The sequence below is a fragment of the Bos indicus x Bos taurus genome, chromosome 5 (genome assembly GCF_003369695.1).
Source record: "Bos indicus x Bos taurus breed Angus x Brahman F1 hybrid chromosome 5, Bos_hybrid_MaternalHap_v2.0, whole genome shotgun sequence".
NCBI lineage: Eukaryota > Metazoa > Chordata > Mammalia > Artiodactyla > Bovidae > Bos > Bos indicus x Bos taurus.
In genome coordinates this window covers 119,670,511-119,693,920 of record NC_040080.1, presented here as the reverse complement: position 1 = coordinate 119,693,920, position 23,410 = coordinate 119,670,511, and the positions used below count along the sequence as shown (strand labels likewise).

General features: G+C 41.2%; 1 pseudogene; it reads left to right on the top strand.

Annotated features, from left to right (window-relative positions):
* The first annotated feature begins 8,831 nt into the window (after positions 1–8,831).
* LOC113893597 overlaps positions 8,832–23,410 on the top strand; it is a 40,604-nt pseudogene continuing 26,025 nt past the window's right edge.

Here is a 23,410-nt window from a genome sequence, read left to right as displayed (position 1 = left end):
CATTACATGGTAGATGCTTCATAAATTTAATTAATTAAATTAGACCAGATCATAAAATTTCCCAAATTTGGAGTTATCCTTATTCAGGCATGCCATCTGCTGGTTCCCTGGTGTATCTGTTAGTCGGCCTGAATTCCTTAACCCAATAAATTAAAATTCATGTTGAAGCATTGCTGAGTTTGTGTGTTGGGCAATTTTCCCACGTTCTTCCACTTCGTGTGTGCAGGTGCTATTCTTTCACTGAACCTCTCCAGAATTGTTTTTCCTGCAACTTGTTGGCCACTCTAAAAACCCGGAGAAACGGAGTTTATGTTTCAGAACCCTGGAGTGACCAGAACGAAGTGACCAGAACGGAGTGACCAGAACGAAGTAAGTGGGCATGCTCAGTAGGTTGGCTTGATTTGAAACATGCTTACGGCTTGAATGGGGGCATTTCATGCTATTTGTTTCAGGACTGGCTGCATCTTCGTCCTAGCATTATATTGAGAGATGGTGGTCTTTCCCACCCTCTGGGCACTCCCACTTTTCCTTTTTGTCCCTGCTCCCAATTTTGAAGCCAGCCCTCTAGGATGTCCCGGCCAATCAAGAGACCACGCATTGTTGCCTAAGAGACCCCGGATGCCAGTGAAAAGATTTATAGGTAGTGATTGGCCTACTGAAAGGGGTGGGGGCTAGACAGAGTCACAGAAACAGGAGCTATGGCAACTCCAGCGATAAAGGCTTGAAGAGAAAGATTTAAAGTGGTGAGAGCAGTGATCACTGCATGAAAAAGATGGAGACTCTTTTGAGAGCTCTTCCCTCAGGTCCTCCTGGGCTTCTCACGAGCCTTGGCAGTGACCCCAGGAATTACATTTTTGCTCTGTGTTACCAGTTAAATTACCAGGTGCATCATATATATGAAATTAACAACCAACAAATAATTACTTTTATGCTTATCAAAGCACTGCTGCTGCTAAGTCACTTCAGTCGTGTCTGACTCTGTGCAACCCCAGAGACGGCAGCCCACCAGGCTCCCCCGTCCCTGGGATTTTCCAGGCAAGAACACTGGAGTGGGTATCAAAGCACTAGGTCTTTGCACTAGGTCTTTGCATTGTCTTATAGTTTCTCTTTGTTTCCACCTAGTTGAATGTAAGATGAACTCATATTTAAATCTAACCATACCCTATTTCAGAGAAGGAAATGGCAACCCACTCCAGTATTCTTGCTTGGAGAATCCCAGGGACAAGGGAGCCTGGTGGGCTGCCATCCATGGGGTCACACAGAGTCGGACACGACTGAAGCGACTTAGCAGCAGCAGCAGTACCCTATTTCCTGATCATTTCCTGGTAATCTCTATTTCCTTCTCTGATGATACTGCAGTGTACAATGGGTGAGCTGTGTATTAGTGGAGAAATTCAACCGTGTTCTGCTCTGTAAACGCCAAATAAAAACCCAATTATCCTGAGTCTAACCCCAATGCTTGGTTCCTAATGTTGAGTTGTACCTTCTTTGCCACTAGCTTTAATCCTTAAACCACTCACCTCCACTGTTGTGTTCATTCATTCCGCTGATTGAGACAAGGTTTTATTGAGCACCTACTGTGCACTACTGAGTTTAGGATTCAGGTGAGCACATTCAGAAAACCACATTAGCAGAGAAGCACCAGTTTTGTACCACATTCTCTGATCTGAAGTTCAGTGTGTCTGTACAGATAGTGCATGAAGGGAGAGGAAGGAGGATGAACCAAAAAGGTAAACTCATGGTGTACCTAGATTAGCACGCTAAGGATTCTGTAGCCATTATCGAGTCTCTGAAGGTTTTTGAGCTGAAAAATGACTAACAGACCTTTTAAAAAATACTTCCCTGAATAGAGTAGTGGTTAGCCAAAGTTGGGGAGTAGGGAAATGTGGAGATATTGATCAAAGGGTACAAACCTTCAGTTATAAAATGAATAAGTTCTAGAGACCTTATGTACAGCAGAGTGACTATGTGGTGATGGTGGTGGTAGTTTAGTCGCTAAGTTGTGTCCCACTCTTGCAATCCCGTGGACTGTAGCCCACCAGGTTCCTCTGCCCATGGGATTCTCCAGGCAAGAATACTGGAGTGGGTTGCCATTTACTTCTTCAGAGGATTTTCCTGCCCAGGGATCATGGCGATTATAGTTAATAATAATATATTATATACTTGAAATTTGCTAGAAGAGTAGATCTCAAGGGTAATCACACACACAGAACTGCACACATGCACACACACCCACACGTGCACACACACACAGTAACTATGGGAGGTGATGGATATGTTACATAGTTTGATTGTGGTAAGCATTCCACAGTGTGTACATATATTAAAACATCACCTTAAATATATACATCTTTATTTGTTAAAAAAAAAAGCCCTCTTGTAGTAGACTGTAATCTCCATTATAGTCAAAACTTGTCTTTATACCTGTAATACAGACCTAATAAGTCTTTAGTGAAGTCGTGCAATGGTGACAGTATGAAGGATGGCTTTGAAGATGGGATTGGAGGTATGTAAACACTGGAACTTTACCAGAGGACCTATCCTTGCCTTTAAGCATGACACTAGAAGCACACACTGGGGGTAAGGGCCATAAGCCCTTCTTCTTCCCCTTTATCCAAAGAAAAATTAAAGGGGAACATGCAAGGACAGCCATTAAGGGGGAAAGAGGTCATGAAAAAACAACAGCAAGGTTTGTATGTAGAAGGAGGGAAGGCAACTTGCTTTGTCTTGTAATTTTTTTGTATGTTGTATGAAAGTGTCTGAGTGGTCTATACTGTGAACCAGTGTGGGCATACAGATATGCACACTGCCCATCTTCTAGAGTGGACAGAGGAAAAAATTGTAAAAGGATAATGACAAAAACCAGGGCAGGATACCTCCATTTGCCTGCTTCAGTAAGACTATTACAAAGAGGGCTCTTTTTCTCAGCCAGGCCCATCTCCTGAAAACCAAACTTTATTCAAGTTGATTTGAAAAAAAAGCCTAATTCAAATAATTTCTAGCTCTGAAGAACCAGGAAGAAAAAAAAAAAAAAACAATGCAAAACCTTAGGGAGGCCCTGGAAAAGCTACTTTGTCCTAATCAGAAATCGTGCTTACAATCAGTCAGATTGTTTTCTACTCAAACTGGGAAAAGAGAGTTTTTGAGCTTACAACAGAAGTTTTTAACCTGGTATAAGCAAAATGTAATGTTAATATGCATTTTTCTAGGGAGAAGATTCATAGTTTTCATCATATTCTCAAAGAGTCTTATGGCCCTGAAAAAAATAAAAGATTAAAAACAATTGGTTTAAGGAATTCCCTGGTGGTCCAGTGGTTAGGACTCTGTACTTTAATTGCTGAGGGCCAGGGTCAGTCCCTGGTTGGGGACTAAGACTCTGCAAGCCGAGTGGCTTGGCCTAAACAGATTAAAAAAAAATAAAACACACACTCACACACACAAAAAACTTCAATCAGTTTAAATAGAAGAAACATCAAACATGAATAAATAGCAATAAAAAAGGAAATATGTGATTTTTAACTGAGCAGATCTAGACTCAGTGACCGTGCTTTATATATTTGCAGCTTATATTTGCAACCCCATGGACTGTAGCCCACCAGGTTCCTCTGTCCATGGGATTCTCCAGGCAAGAATACTGGAGTGGGCTGCCATGGCCTTCTCCAGAGGATCTTCCTGAGCCAGGGATCAAACCTGCATCTCTTATGTCTCCAGCATTGGCAGGCGGATTCTTTGCCACTAGCACCACCTAGGAAGCCCCTCCAAGAAGACTCTAAGAACAGCTTAACAGTCTACTCAGAGCATCTACGGTACTTTGAATGATCACCTTGGGTGTAAAGCAAGGATAAGCCAGCATCAGTTACCTAGCTTAGTCTCAAGACTGGGCAGGGGTAGGCCACCTTGATTAAGCAACCCAGAAGACCCTAAACACTGAGGGAAAAGTAATCCCTCATGGAAATTAGAGTGCTTTAAACCAATGAAGGCAGACATAGGGACTTCCCTGGCTGTCCAATGGTTAGAATTGGATCATAAAGAAGGTTGAGCATTGAAAAATTGATGCTTTTTAATTGTGGTACTGGAGAAGACCTTTGAGACTCCCTTGGACAGCAAGGAGATCAAATGAGTCAATTCTAAAGGAAATCAACCCTGAATATTCATTGGAAGGACTGATGCTACAGCTGAAGCTCCACAACTTTGGCCACCTGGTGCGAAAAGCCAACTCCTTGGAAAAGACCCTGATGCTGGGAAAGATTGAAGGCAGGATGAGAAGGAAGGAAAGAGAGGATGAGATGGTTGGATGGCATCGCCAACTCAATGGACATGAGTCTGAGCAAACTCTGGGAGATAGTGAAGGACAGGGAAGCCTGATGTACTTCAGTCCATGGAGTTGCAAAGAGCTGGACACAACTTAGTGACAGAACAACAGCAGTCATGGTTAAGACTCAAGTTTCCAATACAAGGGATGTGAGTTCCATCTCCAGGGGGAGAACTGAGATCCCACATGCTGTGAGGCCACAAAAATGAAGGCAGACATATACAGTACTGGGTGCAAGGTATATTTTCCCCAGTGTCAGTTCAGTTCAGTCGCTCAGTCATGTCCGACTCTTTGCGACCCCATGAATCACAGCACACCGGGCCTCCCTGTCCATCACCAACTCCCGGAGTTCACTCAGACTCACATCCATCAAATCAGTGATGCCATCCAGCCATCTCATCCTCTGTCGTCCCCTTCTCCTCCTGCCCCCAATCCCTCCCAGCATCAGTCTTTTCCAATGAGTCAACCCTTTGCATGAGGTGGCCAAAGTAATGGAGTTTCAGCTTCAGCATCATTCCCTCCAAAGAAATTCCAGGGCTGATCTCCTTCAGAATGGACTGGTTGGATCTCCTTGCAGTCCAAGGGACCCTCAAGAGTCTTCTCCAACACCACAGTTCAAGAGCATCAATTCTTTGGCTCTCAGCCTTCTTCACAGTCCAACTCACACATTCATACATGACCACAGAAAAACCATAGCCTTGACTAGATGGACCTTTGTTGGCAAAGTAATGTCTCTGCTTTTGAATATGCTATCTAGGTTGGACATAACTTTGCTTCCAAGGAGTAAGCGTCTTTTAATTTCATGGCTGCAGTCACCATGTGCAGTGATTTTGGAGCCCAGAAAAATAAAGTCTGACACTGTTTCCACTGTTTCCCCATCTATTTCCCATGAAGTGATGGGACCACATGCCATAATCTTTGTTTTCTGAATGTTGAGTTGTAAGCCAACTTTTTCACTCTCCTCTCTTACCTTCATCAAGAGGCTTTTTAGTTCCTCTTCACTTTCTGCCATAAGGCTGGTGTCATCTGCATATCTGAGGTTATTGATATTTCTCTCAGCAATCTTGATTCCAGCTTGTGCTTCTTCCAGTCCAGCGTTTCTCATGATGTACTCTGCATAGAAGTTAAATAAGCAGGGTGACAGTATACAGCCTTGACGTACTCCTTTTCCTATTTAGAACCAGTCTGTTGTTCCATGTCCAGTTGTAACTGTTGCTTCCTGACCTGCATACAGATTTCTCAAGAGGCAGGTGAGGTGGTCTGGTATTCCCATCTCTTGAAGAATTTTCCACAGTTTATTGTGATCCACATATTCAAAGGCTTTGGCATGGTCAATAAAGCAGAAATACATGTTTTTCTGGAACTCTCCTGCTTTTTCCATGATCCAGTGGATGTTGGCAATTTGATCTCTGGTTCCTCTGCCTTTTCTAAAACCAGCTTGAACATCAGGAAGTTCATGGTTCACGTATTGCTGAAGCCTGGCTTGGAGAATTTTGAGTATTACTTTACTAGCATGTGAGATGAGTGCAATTGTGCGGTAGTTTGGGCATTCTTTGTCATTGCCTTTCTTTGGGATTGGAATGAAAACTGACCTTTTCCAGTCCTGTGACCACTGTTGAGTTTTCCAAATTTGCTGGCATATTAAGTGCAGCACTTTCACAGCATCGTCTTTCAGGATTTGAAATAGCTCAACTGGAATTCCATCACTTCCACTAGCTTTGTTCGTAGTGATGCTTTCTAAGGCCCACTTAACTTCACATTCCAGGATGTCTGGCTCTAGGTCAGTGATCACACCATTGTGATTATCTGGGTCATGAAGATCTTTTTTGTACAGTTCTTCTGTGTATTCTTGCCACCTCTTCTTCATATCTTCTGCTTCTGTTAGGTCCATACCATTTCTGTCCTTTATCGAGCCATCTTTGCATGAAATATTCCCTTGGTATCTCTAATTTTCTTGAAGAGATCACTAGTATTTCCCATTCTGTTGTTTTCCTCTATTTCTTTGCATTGATCACTGAGGAGGGCTTACTTATCTCTTCTTGCTGTTCTTTGGAACTCTGCATTCAGATGTTTATATCTTTCCTTTTCTTCTTTGCTTTTCACTTCTCTTCTTTTCACAGCTATTTGTAAGGCCTCCCCAGACAGCCATTTTGCTTTTTTGCATTTCTTTTCTATGGGAATGGTCTTGATCCCTGTCTCCTGTACAATGTCATGAACCTCATTCCATAGTTCATCAGGCACTCTATCAGATCTAAGCCCTTAAATCTATTTCTCACTTCCACTGTATAATCATAAGGGATTTGATTTAGGTCATACCTGAATGGTCTAGTGGTTTTCCCTACTTTCTTCAATTTCAGTCTGATTTTGGAAATAAGGACTTCATGATCTGAGCCACAGTCAGCTCCTGGTCTTGTTTTTGTTGACTGTATACAGCTTCTCCATCTTTGGCTGCAAAGAATATAATCAATCTGATTTTGGTGTTGACCATCTGGTGATGTCCATGTGTAGAGTCTTCTCTTGTGTTGTTGGAAGAGAGTGTTTGTTATGACCAGTGCATTTTCTTGGCAAAACTCTTAGTCTTTGCCCTGCTTCATTCCATATTCGAAGGCCAAATTTGCCTGTTACTCCAGGTGTTTCTTGACTTCCTACTTTTGCATTCCAGTCCCCTATGATGAAAAGGACATCTGTTTTTGGTGTTAGTTCTAAAAGGTCTTGTAGGTCTTCATAGAACGGTCAACTTCAGGTTCTTCAGCGTTACTGGTTGGGGCATAGACTTGGATTACTGTGATATTGAATGGCTTGCCTTGGAAACGAATAGATCATTCTGTCGTTTTTGAGATTGCATCCAAGTACTGCATTTCGGACTCTTTTGTTGACCATGATGGCTACTCCATTTCTTCTGAGGGATTCCTGCCCGCAGTAGTAGATATAATGGTCATCTGAGTTAAATTCACCCATTCCAGTCCATTTTAGTTTGCTGATTCCTAAAATGTCCATGTTCACTCTTGCCATCTCTTGTTTGACCGCTTCCAATTTGCCTTGATTCATGGACCTGACATTCCAGGTTCCTATGCAATATTGCTCTTTACAGCAGCAGACCTTGCTTCTATCACCAGTCACATCCACAGTGGGGTATTGTTTTTGCTTTGGCTTCATCCCTTCATTCTTTCTGGAATTATTTCTCCACTGATCTCCAGTAGCATATTGGGCACCTACTGACCTGGGGAGTTCCTCTTTCGGTACCCTATCATTTTGCCTTTTCATACTGTTCATGGGGTTCTCAAGTAAAGAATACTGAAGTGGTTTGACATTCCCTTCTCCAGTGGACCACATTCTGTCAGATCTCTCCACCATGACCCGCCTGTCTTGGGTTGCCCCACAGGCACGGCTTACTTTCATTGAGTTAGACAAGGCTGTGGTCCTAGTGTGATTAGATTGACTAGTTTTCTATGAATATGGTTTCAGTGTATCTGCCCTCTGATGCCCTCTTGCAACACCTACCGTCTTACTTGGGTTTCTCTTACCTTGGGCATGGAGTATCTCTTCATGCCTGTTCCAGCAAAGCGCAGCTGCTGCTCCTTACCTTGGATGAGGGGTAGCTCCTCACCACAGCCCTTCCTGACCTTCAACGTGGGATAGCGCCTCTAGGCCCTCCTGTGCCTGCATAGCTACCGCTCCTTGGATGTGGGGTTGGTCCTCCCGCCGCTGCCCCTGGCCTCAGGCCTGGGGTTACTCCTCCTGACTGCTGCCCCTGGCCTTGAGTGTGGAGTGGCTCCTCCTGGCCACCACCCCTAGCCTCAGACGTGGGGTAACTCCTCTTGGCCGCTGCTCTTCGGGCATGGGATCCTCCCAGCTTGTGCTCCTGACCTCGGACATTGGGTAGCTGCTCTTGGCCGCGCTTAGTACGCTGGTCGCAGCCGCCCGCGCTTAGTGTGTTTCCCCAGTGTATTTTCCCCAATAAACCCAAATCTGTCCATATGTAAATTCTTAGCCTTGTCCATTGTACTATTCTACCTCTTAAATATGGTAGCAAGCTAGAGCCCTTGTTAGCTAGATGTCAGAAAGGTAACAGAGGAAGAAGGAGGTCACAAGGGACAAAGACGGAGTAGTTCAGATTGCACGGTGACTTTATAAATACTTCTTTCTGACAAATATGGTATGTTCTTAGCTAAGAGTGATTCTGATTTTTTCCCATTTGTCCAATGAAAATCAAACAGAGTTAAACAGACCTGGGTCTGATTCCCTGTTTCACCACCTATTGTCTGTATAACTCTGGGCAAAGCATGTAACTTCAGTGAGCCTCATTTTCTTCACCTGTAAAATAAGCTAAAACCCACCACCTTACCATATTTTTATGGGTTTTAATTGAGCAAACCTGTTAAGTACCTGACATATAAAATGCTCCTAGCAAATGTTACTCTCCCCCTAGTCTCTGTCCCAGTGTACTAAAAAAGATTATATGGTATTAGTATTTTTAGTATTCTGAAGATTGTATGATTCATTTCTTCTGCAGGAGTAGTTTTTCTTACAGAAGAATATCCAGTTATTTCATGATGGCATTTGCACCTCCAAAAAACACAAATGGTCCCAAAATGCAGACAAAGATAAGTACCTCGACACCCCTAAACCATCAGCTTTTGAATGACCGGGTGAGTAATAACAACTATTTTATTAGTTGAAATCATGTTTAAAGGGTAAAAAAGCATTAAAATTTTGGTAATCAAAACATGAACAGGAATTGCTTAGGATTGTGTAGTGGATTAAAAAAAAATGAAGGATTTCTTCAAAATTTTTAATTGAAAAAAACTGAAATAAATTTAGAACAAAAAGAAAGAAAACTTTAATCGAGCCCCAATTACATGGCCAGAGTTGGCAAGAGATACAGAGTTCCTGCTTAGAAAGAAAGATCTAAGGGACTTTCCTGGTGATCCAGTGGCTAAGACTCTCTGCTCCCAGGGCTGGGGCCCAGGTTCTATCACTGGCCAGGGAATTCAGTCCCACATACTGCAACTAACGACCTTGTGTGCTGCAACTAAAACCCAACACAGCCAAATAAATTAATACACATTTTAAAAAAGATTTAGGAGATGAGAAAGCAGAGTGTCTACCAGCTCCCCTTCACCTCAATATCCAGCTGGTTTTCAGGTTCTGTGAGTCTTCCTCCTAGGTCTCTTCATCCAGACCCCTCTTCTCCTTTGACTTGTGCACATCCAGCTCCACGTTCTCAGTTCACACATGCACCCTCCTTCGCCTGGCACATTGCAGTAACCCCTCAGCTGGTTTCACTGTCTCTAATCCATCCTCTATTCTGGCCTCAGAACGATCTTTCTAAAATACCAAACTAATCCTATGCAGCAAAACCGATAACAGACTGCTCCAAAGGATAAATTCGACCCTACCCCCCGTGCATAGCACTGAGGACCCTTCATGTGTGTTAGTCACTGAGTCATGTCCGACTCTTGGAGACCCCATGGACTATAGCTGGCCAGGCTCCTCTGTCTGTGGGATTCTCCGGGCAAGAATACTGGAGTAGGTTGCCATGACCTCCTCCAAGGGATCTTCATGACCCACGGATTGAACCCAGTGTCCTTTATATCACCTGCATTAGCAGGTGAGTTTTTTTTTTTTTTTTAATTTATATGGTTGCAATTTTTGCTGAAGCATGTGAACCCTTAGTTGCAGCATGTGGGATCTAGTTCCCTGACCAGAAATCAAACCCAGGCCCCCTGCATTGGGAGCATGGAGACTTAGCCCCTGGGCCACCAAGGAAGTCCCAGCAGGTGAGTTCTTTAACACTGGCTCCACCTGGGAAGCCTGAAAAGCTTTTGTCAAATTTTATGAGAATTTCTAGGGAATTCCCTGGTGGCCCAGGGGCTCAGAGTCTGTGCTCCCAATGCAGGGGGCCTGGGTTCCATCTGTGTTCAGGAAACTAGATCCCACGTGCTGCAAGAGTTTGCATGCTGCAGCTAAAGAACCCACATGGCACAACTAAGACCCAGTGCAGTCAAATAAATAAAAATGTTTAAAATTTTCATGATAATTTCTAGATGAGCAATGATAAGAGAAATAACAATTTCTATTAGAAATTATATTTATTTTGTTGTTCAGAACTCCCATTTTATCCGCCCCCCCCCCCCTTCCCATTTTTATTTTGGTTTAGTTAGGTTCTAGTTTGGAGTAAAAGTACTTTCAAAAATCTTAGCCTGCCATATGTAAAATAGATAGGCAATGGGAATTTGCTTCATGGCTTAGGAAACTCACACAGGGGCACTGTATCAACATAGAGGGGTGGGATGGGGAGGGAGAGGGGAGGGAGGTTCAAAAGGGTGGGGATATATGCATACCTATGGCTGATTCATGTTGAGGTTTGACAGAAAACAACAAAATTCTGTAAAGCAAAATCCTTCAATAAAAATATAGTTAAAATTTAAAAACTGTCAAATCACTATGTTGTACACCTGAAACTAATTATATTATATGTCACTTAATATACATATAATTATATTATATGTCAATTATACATATTCAATAAAAATTAAACATAATACAAATTAAAAAAATCTTGGCCCGTGTATATACTCATATGTATGTGAATGAATGTATCAATACTTAGACACACACATGGAATTTGCATATGTATACAGCAAACTGTTAGTGTGTGCACATGTGCTCAGTCTTGTCCAACTCTTTGCAACTCCACAGACTGTAGCCCTCCAGGCTCCTCTGTCCATGGAATTTTCCAGGCAAGAATATTAGAGTGGGTTGCCATTCCCTCCTCCAGGGAATCTTCCCATCCCAGGGATTAAACCCACATCTCTTTATGTCTCCTGCATTGGCAGGTGGGTTCTTTACTGGCTGAGCCACCAGAGAAGCCCAACTATCAATAGTGGTTTCCCCTAAAAAGTTGGGACGACATGGAAGAGTGGGAAGGAAGTCTGTTAGGAGAGAGTTCTTGTTTTTTACCGTATACAGTGCAATGATATTTAAAAAACAAATATAAGTAAAAGCGAGCAAAGAACAGTAATGCTGAGAATTGAAAAACACAGGTTCCAGATCAGTTATACTAAATAATCTCCTGCTTGACTTCAGCGAGTCTCCTTTGCTTCTGATCTTTACTACCTGCCTTTGGAAACTGAGTGGCTTAGATCAGATGACCTCAAAGGTCCCTTCCAGGTCTAACATTCTGACACTGTGAAAGGGGTTAAAAATAGATACCTAAGTTTACAGCTGGGTAGACGGTGTCCATACGATAACTTCAAGGGCTTTTCTACACTTCTACAACAGGGCATTTGCCAATGATCAGCGTAATTTTGAGGTCCACTTTTTTTGTTTTGGCCACACTGCACAGCATATGGGATTTTAGTTTGCTAGCTAGGGATAGAACCCAGGCACCCTGCATTGCAAGCGCGGAGTCTTAAACACTGTACCACTAGGGAAGTCCCTGGTTTTTGTTTTAATTTTGCCTTTTTTCTATTCTGTAGTAAAATGAAAAATATGAAACTGTTTCAGTCTAAAATAAACCTCATAGGAGTTTAACTTCACAAGAACCTTTAAGCAGAGAGGTTGAGTTCAAATCATCAGATTACAAGATAATTCAGGCCTTACGAAAACGTTGAGAGGAGGAATGTTTTATAAGTATGTATTTCTTTGCTGTGTAGTGTAGGGTTTTTTTTTTCCATCTAGTATTTTAATGGAAAGTGATCAACATTTCTTTTTTTTTCTTAATATGGTTCATACATGTAGTACAGTACACATGTAGTTAAAAGGGTGTTCTGAGAAAAAGCACCTAACCACTATCCATCGGTCATAATTTAGGAGCCCCCAAATGTCTTACACCTCCGTGGTAATGGTGTCACATGGTGAAATCATTGTCAACAGACTAAAATAACAGCCATGGGATTTTGACTTAACAGCAGGCTCTAAGTAAACTGTGATGTAAACAAACTGCAGCATTCTGCAAGGAAAGACGATTCTCTCTAATGTTTTCCACTTGAATTGATACTGTTTCTGGGCTCTTTTTTTATTTTAACTGAAGTATGGCTGATTTACAATGTTGTATTAGTTTCAAGTGTACAGCAAAGGGATTCAGTTATACATATCTATTCTTTTTCAGATTCTTTCCCTTATGGGTGATTACACAATATTGAGTAGTGTATGTACTATAAGTAGGTCCTTTTGGTTATTTATTTTATATATAGCAGTTTGTATATGTTAATCCCAAACTCCCGATTTATCCTTCCAACCCTCTTCCAGCTTTTTAAGATCAAAAATCTGATTGCAAATCCTTGGAATGAAGACGTGCTCCCAACCAGAGACTATAAGATTCTGAGTCTGCCTACGGGCCTGACAGTTAAATAATTTGTTCCAAATTATGCTTCTTGTCAAGGATAGAGTCAGAAGCAGATCTGAGTTTGTCTAGTGTTTCTCTTTCTGCCCCTCATGCCTATCAGTTCCTACCTGACTCTAATTGCCTTTTGGTGAAGAACTGGATTTGCTTGGACTCTCCTTAGACTTGGTCATTGGCCCTCTAAAGACCCTATCTCCTACCCTGTTTATTTGATTTTATTATCAATGACTGACTTTATTTATTATTTATTTATTTAAATATTTATTTTATTTATTTGTTTGACTGCACTGGATCTTCATTATGGCATGCAGGATCTCTAGATGTGGCGTGTGGAATCTTTTTCATTGCAGCAAGTGGAATCTAGTTCCCTGACCAGAGATGGAACTCGGGCCCCTACATAGGGAGTTTGGAGTCTTAGCCACTAGACCACCAGGAAAGTCCCCCTGCCACTTTCTTGCTGACTCTCCACACCCCTTCAAGTCAGTGCCCCTTTCTTTCTGATGCCTTCTGTTGTCATTGGACACCACGATGGTCCTCCCAACCTCCTTTTGAAAGGAGGTTGTCATCCTGGGACCTAATTGTGTGTGTGTGTGTGTGTGTGTGTGTGTGTGTGTGTTTTAACCTCTGTCAGGTCAAACCATGGGCAGCAATTCATTGAGAATGTAGGGCTTGAGGTCAGAATAGGGAAGATCAAGGTTGGGGTCAGAATAGAAAGACCATGGTTCTAGCAGGGTTTCCTAGGTGATAGTGATAAAGAATCTGCCTGTCAGTGCAGGATATGCAAGAGACATGGGTTTGATCCCTGGGTCAGGAAGATTCCCCTAGAGTAGGAAATGGCAACCCAGTCCAGTATTCTTGCCTGGGAAATCCCATGGACAGAGAAGCCTGGCGGGCTACAGTCCATGGGGTCTCCAAGACTTGGACATGACTAAGCATGTGTTCTTGCCTGGAGAATCCCAGGGACGGCAGAGCCTGGTGGGCTGCCATCTGTGGGGTCACACAGAGTCGGACACGACTGAAGCAACTTAGCAGCAGCAAGCACACTTGCACCGCATGGCTTTCTAGTGAGGAACCAAGTATACTATTCAGCTGAACATACAGTCTGCAACCAATGATTTTTCTTTAAAATCTATAAAGGTAACCCTTTGGACCTCTGCTTATCCTCTCTAAAACAGAAAAAATGAACAAAAAGATCCTAAGATTCCTTTTAGCCCTAAAATTCTATGACATCTGAATCTCTTGTTGTTGTTCAGTCAGCAGGTGTTTTGTTAGGAGCTTCCCCTGGAACCTGTGGATCATATAAGGGAAAGAGGCTGTAATCTACCTGGGAAGGGAAAATGAACAGAATCACCTGGCAGGCAGTAGTGAATCCTAGAAAGGCCAGGTGGAGCATGGGCTGCAAGTGGAGGAGGAGTTGGGAAGAGTGAGACCAGTGGGTGCCAGAAAATTGCTGGTGCCCGAGACTTAGGAGGGGAATTAGATGCTTGATAGGACTTTGTTAGACACTCTTGTGGGTGTAGGAAATGTGTGAATCCTAATTTTTCTCTTTTTTTTTTGTTATTCTTTATTTTTTCTTGGCTGCACTGAGTCTTCATTGGTGCACGAGGGCTTTCTCCAATTGCAGCAAGTGGGGGCTACGCTCTAGTTACAGTACATGGACTCTAGGATGTGCGGGATCAATAGTTGTGGATGACTGGCTTAGTTGCCCCAAGGCATGTGGAATCTTCCCGGACCAGGAATGGAACCTGTATGTCCTGCATTGGCAGGCAGATTCTTAACCCCTGGACCACCATGAAAGCCCTGAATCCTGATTTTTCAGTCTTCTGAAAAATTGTATAGGTTTTTTTTTTTTTAATTTTATAGGCTCTCTTCTATTTTCTTTTTCTTTGTTTGCTTGTTTTGACCACTCCATTGGCCTGTGGGACCTTAATTGCCCAACCAGGGATTGAACCCTTGCTTTCTGCAGTGGAAACACAGAGTCTTAACCACTGGACCACCCGGGAAATCCCCTCTACTATTATCTAGAAATTCTGAGATCATCTGTCACTGTTATTTGAGGGTCCTAGTAGCCCAGGGCCAGTTAATTAGGAGGGAGGAGAAAATGGTATTCTTTTTCTTCTTCTCTAAAGTATAGAAAGTGTCTACCTGTGATATATGATATTCCCTGGTTAGTAGCACAGATGGCATTTTACAGGCCTTGAGGTTGTTGTTGAATCAATTATTTCAGTCTCCATTTTGCCTGCCCTTTGAAAGCAGAATTTGAGAGTCCAAAAAAAGAAAGGAAAACAGATCTGTTGGAAGCATGAAACCAGCTCCTCATCCTCCTCCACAAAAGGGAAGAAATAGCCCTGAGCTAGTTTCTAAATAAGAACATTCTGACAGTGCAAGAGAATTTAGAAAGTGCCAGGAGGAAGGGGAAACGTGGAGCCCAATTTTGAAAGCCGGTAGAGCACAGGGTGGGCAAGAGACAGTCACACCTGTCTCCTGCTGTCTCTGGCTTCCTGGCTCCAGCTCGCCCTCCTCTGCCAAACCTTCTCACTCAAGTTGTCCCTTCCTCACCCATTCAGATAGATACACAAATGACTGAAGCTCAGGAAAACACCTCTCCACTAATATGTAAATACAGTCACATGGTAGTGATACATCCAAAGGATATTCATTTGTTACAAGCATATTCATTCCTTCCAGCAAGCTTGAGCACCTGTAATATGCCACGTACAGCATTCTGCAGTGGAGAAGTCAAGGTGAATAAGACGTAATTTCTGTCCTCAATGGTATATAACAACAAACCTATACAGATAACACTGAGCTACAAGCCCAGAGGCGCACATATGCAAACATATATGTAATGTACACCCACTGGTATGTGAACTCATGAAATAAAAAAACAGAGCTGCTCACTCATACATTTCACAAGTTCTAATACTAGTAATGCTGAAATATTTGGAGGGAGGTTGTCCGCTTTCCTATTTTTCCTTTGTCAGTTTTGTCATCGCCTTTCATATTCCAAAAATGATTTCACTTTATAGTTCCATTCTTTTCTTATTTCTTGCCTTAAAAAATTTATTTATTCTTTAGGATGAATTGTCTCACATGGAGAAACTAAGAAAAAGGAAAGTTTGCCCAAGTTATAAATAAAGTTACCCTTTCAGGTACAAAATCTGTCTCTTTATACTCAGTTGATAAAATGGAAAAGACTGTCAGTGTTTAATGATTGATCCTTTAATGATGTCTTTTTAAAAATTTATTTATTTTATTTTTGACTGTGCTGGGTTTTCATTGCTGTGCATGGGCTTTCTTTAGTTTTGGCAAGCAGAGGCCACTCTCTGGCTGCAGTGAGCAGGCTTCTCATTATGGTGGCTTCTCTTGTTGGGGAGCAGGGGCTCTAGGGCATGCAGGCTTCAGTACTTGTAGCACATGTGCTTAGTTGTACCAAGGCATGTAGAATCTTTTGGAACCAAGGATTGAGTCCATGTCCCCTGCATTGGCAGGCAGATACTTAACCACTGGACCATCAGGGAAGTCCTAATGATGTCTTCTTAATGGGTATTTTGAACCACAAAATATTAAATCATTCCATCTTTTTTTTTTTTTTGATTGTAGGTATTTTAAGAAAGAAGAGCTCTGCTTGGAAAATGGGTAACTATTTAAAGTATACTTGATTCTAAGTCAGAAAGAGAAGGACAAACACCATATGAATATCACTTATATGTGGAATCTAAACTGTGGCACCAATGAACCTACCCTCAAAACAGAAACAGTTTCACAGACGTAGAGATCAGACTTGTGGTTGCCAAGCAGGAGGAGAGGAGGGAGAAGGATGGACCGGGAGTTTGGGGCTGGTTGATGCAAGCTATTACATTTACAATGGCTGAGCAACGAGGTCCTACTGTATAGCACAGGGAACTATATCTAGTATCCTGGAATAAACTGTAATGAAAAAGAACATTAACAAAAGAATGTATATAAATCTATATATCCATATCTAAGTAACTTTCACACTTCCTCAAAGGAAACACAGTCTCAATGACCATTGTCCATGACCAAAGTACCGTAAGTCCACTCTGTATTAATGAGTTCTGTTCTAAAAGTGAATTCATAGGTCCAATTTGATCGTAAATCCAACAAAGTCAGCCTTGGAACCCAACTAACATAACTGGCTACACCCCGCTGTTTGTAAGCTTGCTTCCAGACATCCTGAGCTTGAAATTAAAAAACTGCTCTACTGTACTGTAAAGTACACAAAAGCACAGCCACCTGTAGTGGATGGACACACATGCAGACACATGTGTGCACGCCAGACACATGTACTAATGTGATTGAACATGCGAACACACATTCGCATCTTTGAAAGTTCGAAACTCAAATGTTTGTATGAGGGAACTTACTCTATCCATCTCTGGCTAATCTGTATTACTCAGCAAATTCCTCTACAGTCTCATTGAGAGTCTCTTCCACCCAAGAGAACTGGAAACATGGTCATACAAAAATGTGTACACTAATGTTCACAGTGGCATTATTCATAATCGTCAAAAATGTAAACACCCAAACGTCCATTTGGTGAGAAATGGATAAACAAAATGGGGTCTAGCCAAACAACAGAATAGTATTCAGCCTTAAAATGAAAGGCAGTTCTGTTTCAAGCTACTCATGAATGAACTTTGAAGACATTGTGCTACGTGAAATAAACCAGACACAAAAGGACCAATATTGTTTGACTCCACTTATATGAAGTTCTTAGAACAGGCAAATTCACAGAGAAAGAAAGTAAAATAGAGGTTATGAAGAAATAGGGACGTTATTTAACAGGTAGAGCTTCAGCTTGAGTTTTAAGAACAGTTCTGCAGACGGATGGTGGGGATGTTGCACATCAGTGTGAGTGTGCACCATGTCACTGAACTGTACACTTAAAAATGGTTAAATTTTAAAAAACAAGGGCAAGAAAAAAGAACGAAGTACTGATATATGCTACAACATAGATAAACTTTGAACATAGTATGCTGAGTGAAAGAAACCAAACACCAAAGCCATCTAGTATATGATTCCATTTATATGAAATATTCAAAATAGACAAATCCATACAGACAGAAAATAGATGAGTGGTTTCTAAGGGCTAGGGAGCAGGGGAGGAGTGACTGACTCTAATGAGTATGGAATTTATTTGGAGGGTAATGAAAACATTCTGAAATTAGACAATAGTGCTGGCTTTACAGCCTTGTAAATATACTAAAATGCTGGGTGGTGTGGTGTATGATGGAGAAGGCAATGGCACCCCACTCCAGTACTCTTGCCTGAAAACTCCTATGGATGGAGGAGCCTGGTGGGCTGCAGTCCATGGGGTCGCTGAGGGTCGGACACAACTGAAGCGACTTAGCAGCAGCAGCAGTGGTGTATGAATTGTACCTTAATTTAAAAAAACAAATCAGGATCCCTTAAAAAAAATTATACTTGGATTTCTTTAACTCTAGATGTGTATAATGAACTTGAAATAGTCCATGTTTAAAGCATACAGTCAAAGCCTTCTTTCCTTTTAAGGGAGCATCTTTGCCCCAGAATATAGCAGTAGACAGAATATCCTACCCTGTGAGTTACTGGGATTCATTTTCCCGTATGTCTTAGTCCATTTCAGGTGCTATAACAAAACACTGGTGGGGGCGGGGGCTCATAAACAGCAGAAAATTTATTTCTCATAGTTCTAGAGGCTGGAAAGTCCAAGATCAAGGTGCTAGCAGACTCAGTGTCTGGTGGGAACCTGCTTTCCGGCTCAGAAACTCTCCATGTGTCTTTACATGACAAAAGGGCTAACAGGTCACTCTGTAGTCTCTTTAATAAAGGACATTAAACCCATTCATGCGGGCTTCCCTGGTGGCTCAGTGGTAAAGAATCCGCCTGCCAATCAGGAAACTCTGGGTCAGGAAGATCCCCTGGAGTAGGAAGTGGCAACCCACTCCAGTATTCTTACCTGGGAAATCCCATCAACAGAGGAGCCTGGGGGGCTACAATCCATGGGGTCCCAAAGAGTCAGACACAACTGAGCGACTGAGCATGGATGCTCGCAATCCCATATATGAATGCTCTCCCTCATGACCTAATCCTCTCAAAGGCCCCACCCACCTCCCTGGGTCATTACCGCAGGGTCAGGGTTTCAATTTAGGAATTAGGGGTGACATAAACATCCAATCCATCATAAAGCTCTGTATCTTACTGTTCTTGTTTGTCTGATTTACTCACCACTTCTTTTCTGTGCTGGTCTACAAGCTCCAGTCTAAAGATATTTACTAACCTAAGGAAGGGGGAAAAAGTCATATACACAGTGTTTCTGGAAGACTTTACATATCCCCTGGAGAAAGAAATGGCAACCCATTCCAGTATTCTTGCCTGGAAAACCCCATGGACAGAGGAGCCTGGCAGGTTACAGTCCGTGGGGTCACAAAGAGTTGGATATGACTGATTAACTTCACTTTACTTTTACAAGAAAAGGGGCAATATTGATTTCCTTCAGACAGGAAAACTGTCTAAAGGGTGGAAGAGACTCTTACCTGGAGAGCCTTTTGTGTCTTTTGAATTTTTAATCATGTGAATGTTTTTAATCATGTGAAGGTAATATCTATTCAAAATAATAATAAAATTTTATAAAATAAATTCACTAAAAATGGCAAAATGAGAAATACCCGAAATTTAAAATCTAGCTAAGTTTTTCTCATATTGTATTTGTGTTTTTAAACTAACTTTGTTACCAACAACTTAAAAAAGAGACTTATAAAAAAAGCAAATAGATAAAATAAAAAGGGACATATTTAAAATGACTATATTTGCATTTTCATTCTACTTACTATGAATGGAAATCCCTAAATTAATATTACCAGGGCTAATGTTCAGGCAGAATTCATTGGTATGGCTGACCAGCCTCTGTCTATTTTGATTGGTTGGTAGCATTGCCAACATTTTTAATATCACCATGGATAAAATTCAAGGTCTTCAAACTTTTGAAAAGATCTTGTTAATTCTTTTCTTTTACCATAACTAATAGAAGCATAGATTTCAAAGGTCACTGATATCTGCAAAGATCACTAATTATCTCTCTCCTCCAATCAGCCAAACTACAGGATCAGGCATGGTTTTACCATGCTCCTTGTTGTACATTGCTTGATGCTATCAGGCATTTAATAAATATTTTCTAAATGAATAAATGATACTCACTGGTTTTTCTCTTTTGCCCAACAAACTTATTCCATAAATTCACTAGATCATATGGTAATCTTTATACCTCCATGAAAGCCACAGGAATTAAGTCTGAAGGGGATATTTCCAGTTTATTTTTATTCAGTTTTCTCTCTCCATTTTAGGTTTTAGGCTTTATTTGTCCATGTGTTTTATGAACAACATAACAGATGGATAGCATAAGGAATGCATTTTCAATAAAAAAGAAAGGAGAGAAGTAAGCATACAGGTTTTTTTTTTTTTTTTTTCCTTTATTTATGGCTGTGCTGAGTCTTCCTCGCTGCACAGGCTTTTCTCTAGTTGTGGTGTGCAAGCTTCTCATTGCCATGGCTTCTCTTGTTGCAGAGACTGGGCTCTAGAGCCTTCTTGTTTAAGTCGTGGCATGTGGGATCAACATAGGCTCAGTAGTTGTGGCTCACGGGCTTAGTTGCTCCATTGCATGTAGGATCTTCCCAGATCAGGGATCAAACCCATGTTACCTGCATTGGCAGGTAGATTCTTTACCACTGAGCCACCAGGGAAGCCCAAGGATACTGATTTTTAAACTTAGCATTACTTGGGATTTTCACTGTAGGAGTCAAGTATTGGCTTTAAAGCTCAATCTCATATTAGAAGTAAAGTCAATTCTAAAAACAATCTGGATAGTAAGGGGCAAAATGTAATGTGAAACCTATTCAATGATAGACAATCCAAAAAGTATTTTCTATTTAGCCATGTGTGCATCCTCAGTCGTGTCTGACTCTTTTGCGACCCCATGAACTGTAGCCCTCCAAGTTCCGCTGTCCATGGGATTTTCCAAGCAAGAATATTGGAGTGGGTTGCCATTTCCTTCTCCAGGGGGTCTTCCCAACCCAGGGATCAAACCCAGGTCTCCTGCATTGCAGACAGATTCTTTACCAGCTGAGCCACCAGTGAAGCCCAAGCTAATATAACCAAAAAGCAAAAAAATAACAAGCCTCTTCCTTCATTTTGACCTCACTGCCTGAGAACTTTCCTTTCCTTGCCATTTGGTGTGAGATGAGTGGCGCTGATGCCCTAGCAATGGTCCTCACATCTTGAAAGCGCAGCAAGATCCTTGTAACAATCACTCTGAAAATGGGATTTTCACAATCCTATTGTCAAGAAATCCCAAAGTAACTATAAAATATAATTATGATATGACATAAGATAGTATTGCTGCTGTTTAGTCACTAAGTCATGTCTGAGTCTTTTGCAACTCCGTGGACTGTAAACTCACAGGCTCCTCTGTCCATGTGATTTCCCAAGCAAGAATACTGGAGCCAGTTGCCATTTCCTTCTTCAAGGGATCTTCCTGACCCAGGGATTGACCACGTCTCCTGCTTGGCAGGCGTATTCTTTTCCACTGAGTCACCAGTGATGGTCATATAAGATAGTATAGCATAAAATAATATAGCACAATGTCATATACTAATTATATATGATATTAATATTAAAAAGGAACTAATTGTAAAATGAGGTATCATACATGGTACTAGGATAAGAAAATGGTCCTAGCTGCTCCCCTGTCTCACACATTAGATCCTTGGCTATGATGGTATGGCTCTTTTTTTTTGAAGAGCTGAAGCAAGAGATGTGGGACAGATATATATACTACTATATAATAGATTTGAAAAAAAAAAAAAACAACCCAGGAACCTACTGTATAGCACAAGGAACTATATCCAATATCTTATAATAACATACAGTGGAAAAGAATCTAAAACAATATATGTGTGTGTGTGTATATGTGTATATATATATGTGTGTGTGTGTGTGTGTATATATATATATATGTAAATCACTTTGCTAGATACCTAAAACATTGTAAAATAACAATGCTTCAATTTAGAAAAAAACTTTAAAAAGAGAAAGATACTGGGCGATTACCAAATTCATGTACAGTTAATTCTTCCATGGATTATCTACTTTTTGGATTATTCCCAGCACCTTTTAAATTCCAAGGGGATTTTCTCCAGCTGTTAAGCATTCTTCTCAGTCATCTACCCACCTTCAACTGGTAGAAGTTCAAGGAATGCAAATTCATTTTCTATTAGCCTAGATAAACACAATTAGAAAGGAGAAACTCCCGAAACCTATCAAAGCCAAATATAAATTATCTTTGACTGTTATAATCAAGGAAATAAATGAGAAACCAATGTAATTATCTTTTTATCTCTAGAGGAAAAGGTTTGAATGTTTTCTTTTATAGATTTCTTCAGCACTTTATAATCCTAATGTTCTTTTATATTTATTCTAAATCACTGTTCTTCAATCTGAGCCTGTTCTCTTCTGGGCATCCATGAAAATAATTGAGCTGACCTCAATCCTTGCAAATGTGCTTCCTGTCCTTGTTAATGTACAAACATGGTTACTTTATGCTTTGTAATTTAATTATTGTATATCTAATGATTTACCCCTCATGCTTATTATTTTTAACATCACTGTGATATTTTATAACAGGGGTCCCCAACCTCTGGGCCACAGACCCATTGGTACCTCACATCAGATCAGCAGTGGCATCACATTAGAAATAAAGTGCACAATAAATGTAATGCTGTAGTTTTTCCAGTAGTCATGTATGAATGTGAGAGTTGAACCATAAAGAAGGCTGAGCAATGAAGAATTGATGCTTCTGAACTGTGGTGTTGGAGAAGACTCTTGAGAATCCCTTGAACTGCAAGGAGATCAAGCCAGTCAATTCTAAAGGAAGTCAGTCCTGAATATTCATTGGAAGGACTGATGCTGAAGCTGAAACTCCATACTTTGGCCACCGGATGCGAAGAGCCGACTCATTAGAAAAGACTGATGCTGGGAAAGATTAAAGGCAGGAGAAGAGGACGACAGAGGACCAGATGGTAGGAAAACATCACTGACTCAATGGAGATGAGTTTGAGCCAGCTCCAGGAGATGGCAAAGGACAGGGAAGTCTGGCATGCTGCAGCCCATGGAGTTGCAGAGTCGGACATGACTGAGCGACTGAACTACCACAAAATGTAATGCACTTGAATCACCCCCAAAGCCATCCCTCCCTGCCTGTTCCCCCAGTCCGTGGAAAAATTCTCTTCTATGAAACTGGTCCCTGGTGCCAAAAAGTTTGGGGACTACTGTTTATAATATTAGCTACCATGAGTACAATGAGTCATACACTCTTTTAGAAATTTTATACATATTTTCATTTATTTAATCTTCCCAGTAACTCTAAATTTAGATATAGTCAATCAATGTATAAAGGAAGAAATTAAGAGATTCTTAGTGAGACTCTGAATGGCCTCACTCCCAAAGCCCCCATGCATCCTTAATGTCATATTTTATCTTATCATGTTGCTGAGCTGATTCACTATTGTGAGGCATTTGGGGTTATTTCTGTTTTTGTTGTTGTTTTTTTTTTTTGCTTGGAAAATTTTTTTAATTTAATTTTATTTTTAAACTTTACAATATTGTATTAGTTTTGCCAAATATCGAAATGAATCCGCCACAGGTATACCTGTGTTCCCCATCCTGAACCCTCCTCCCTCCTCCCTCCCCATACC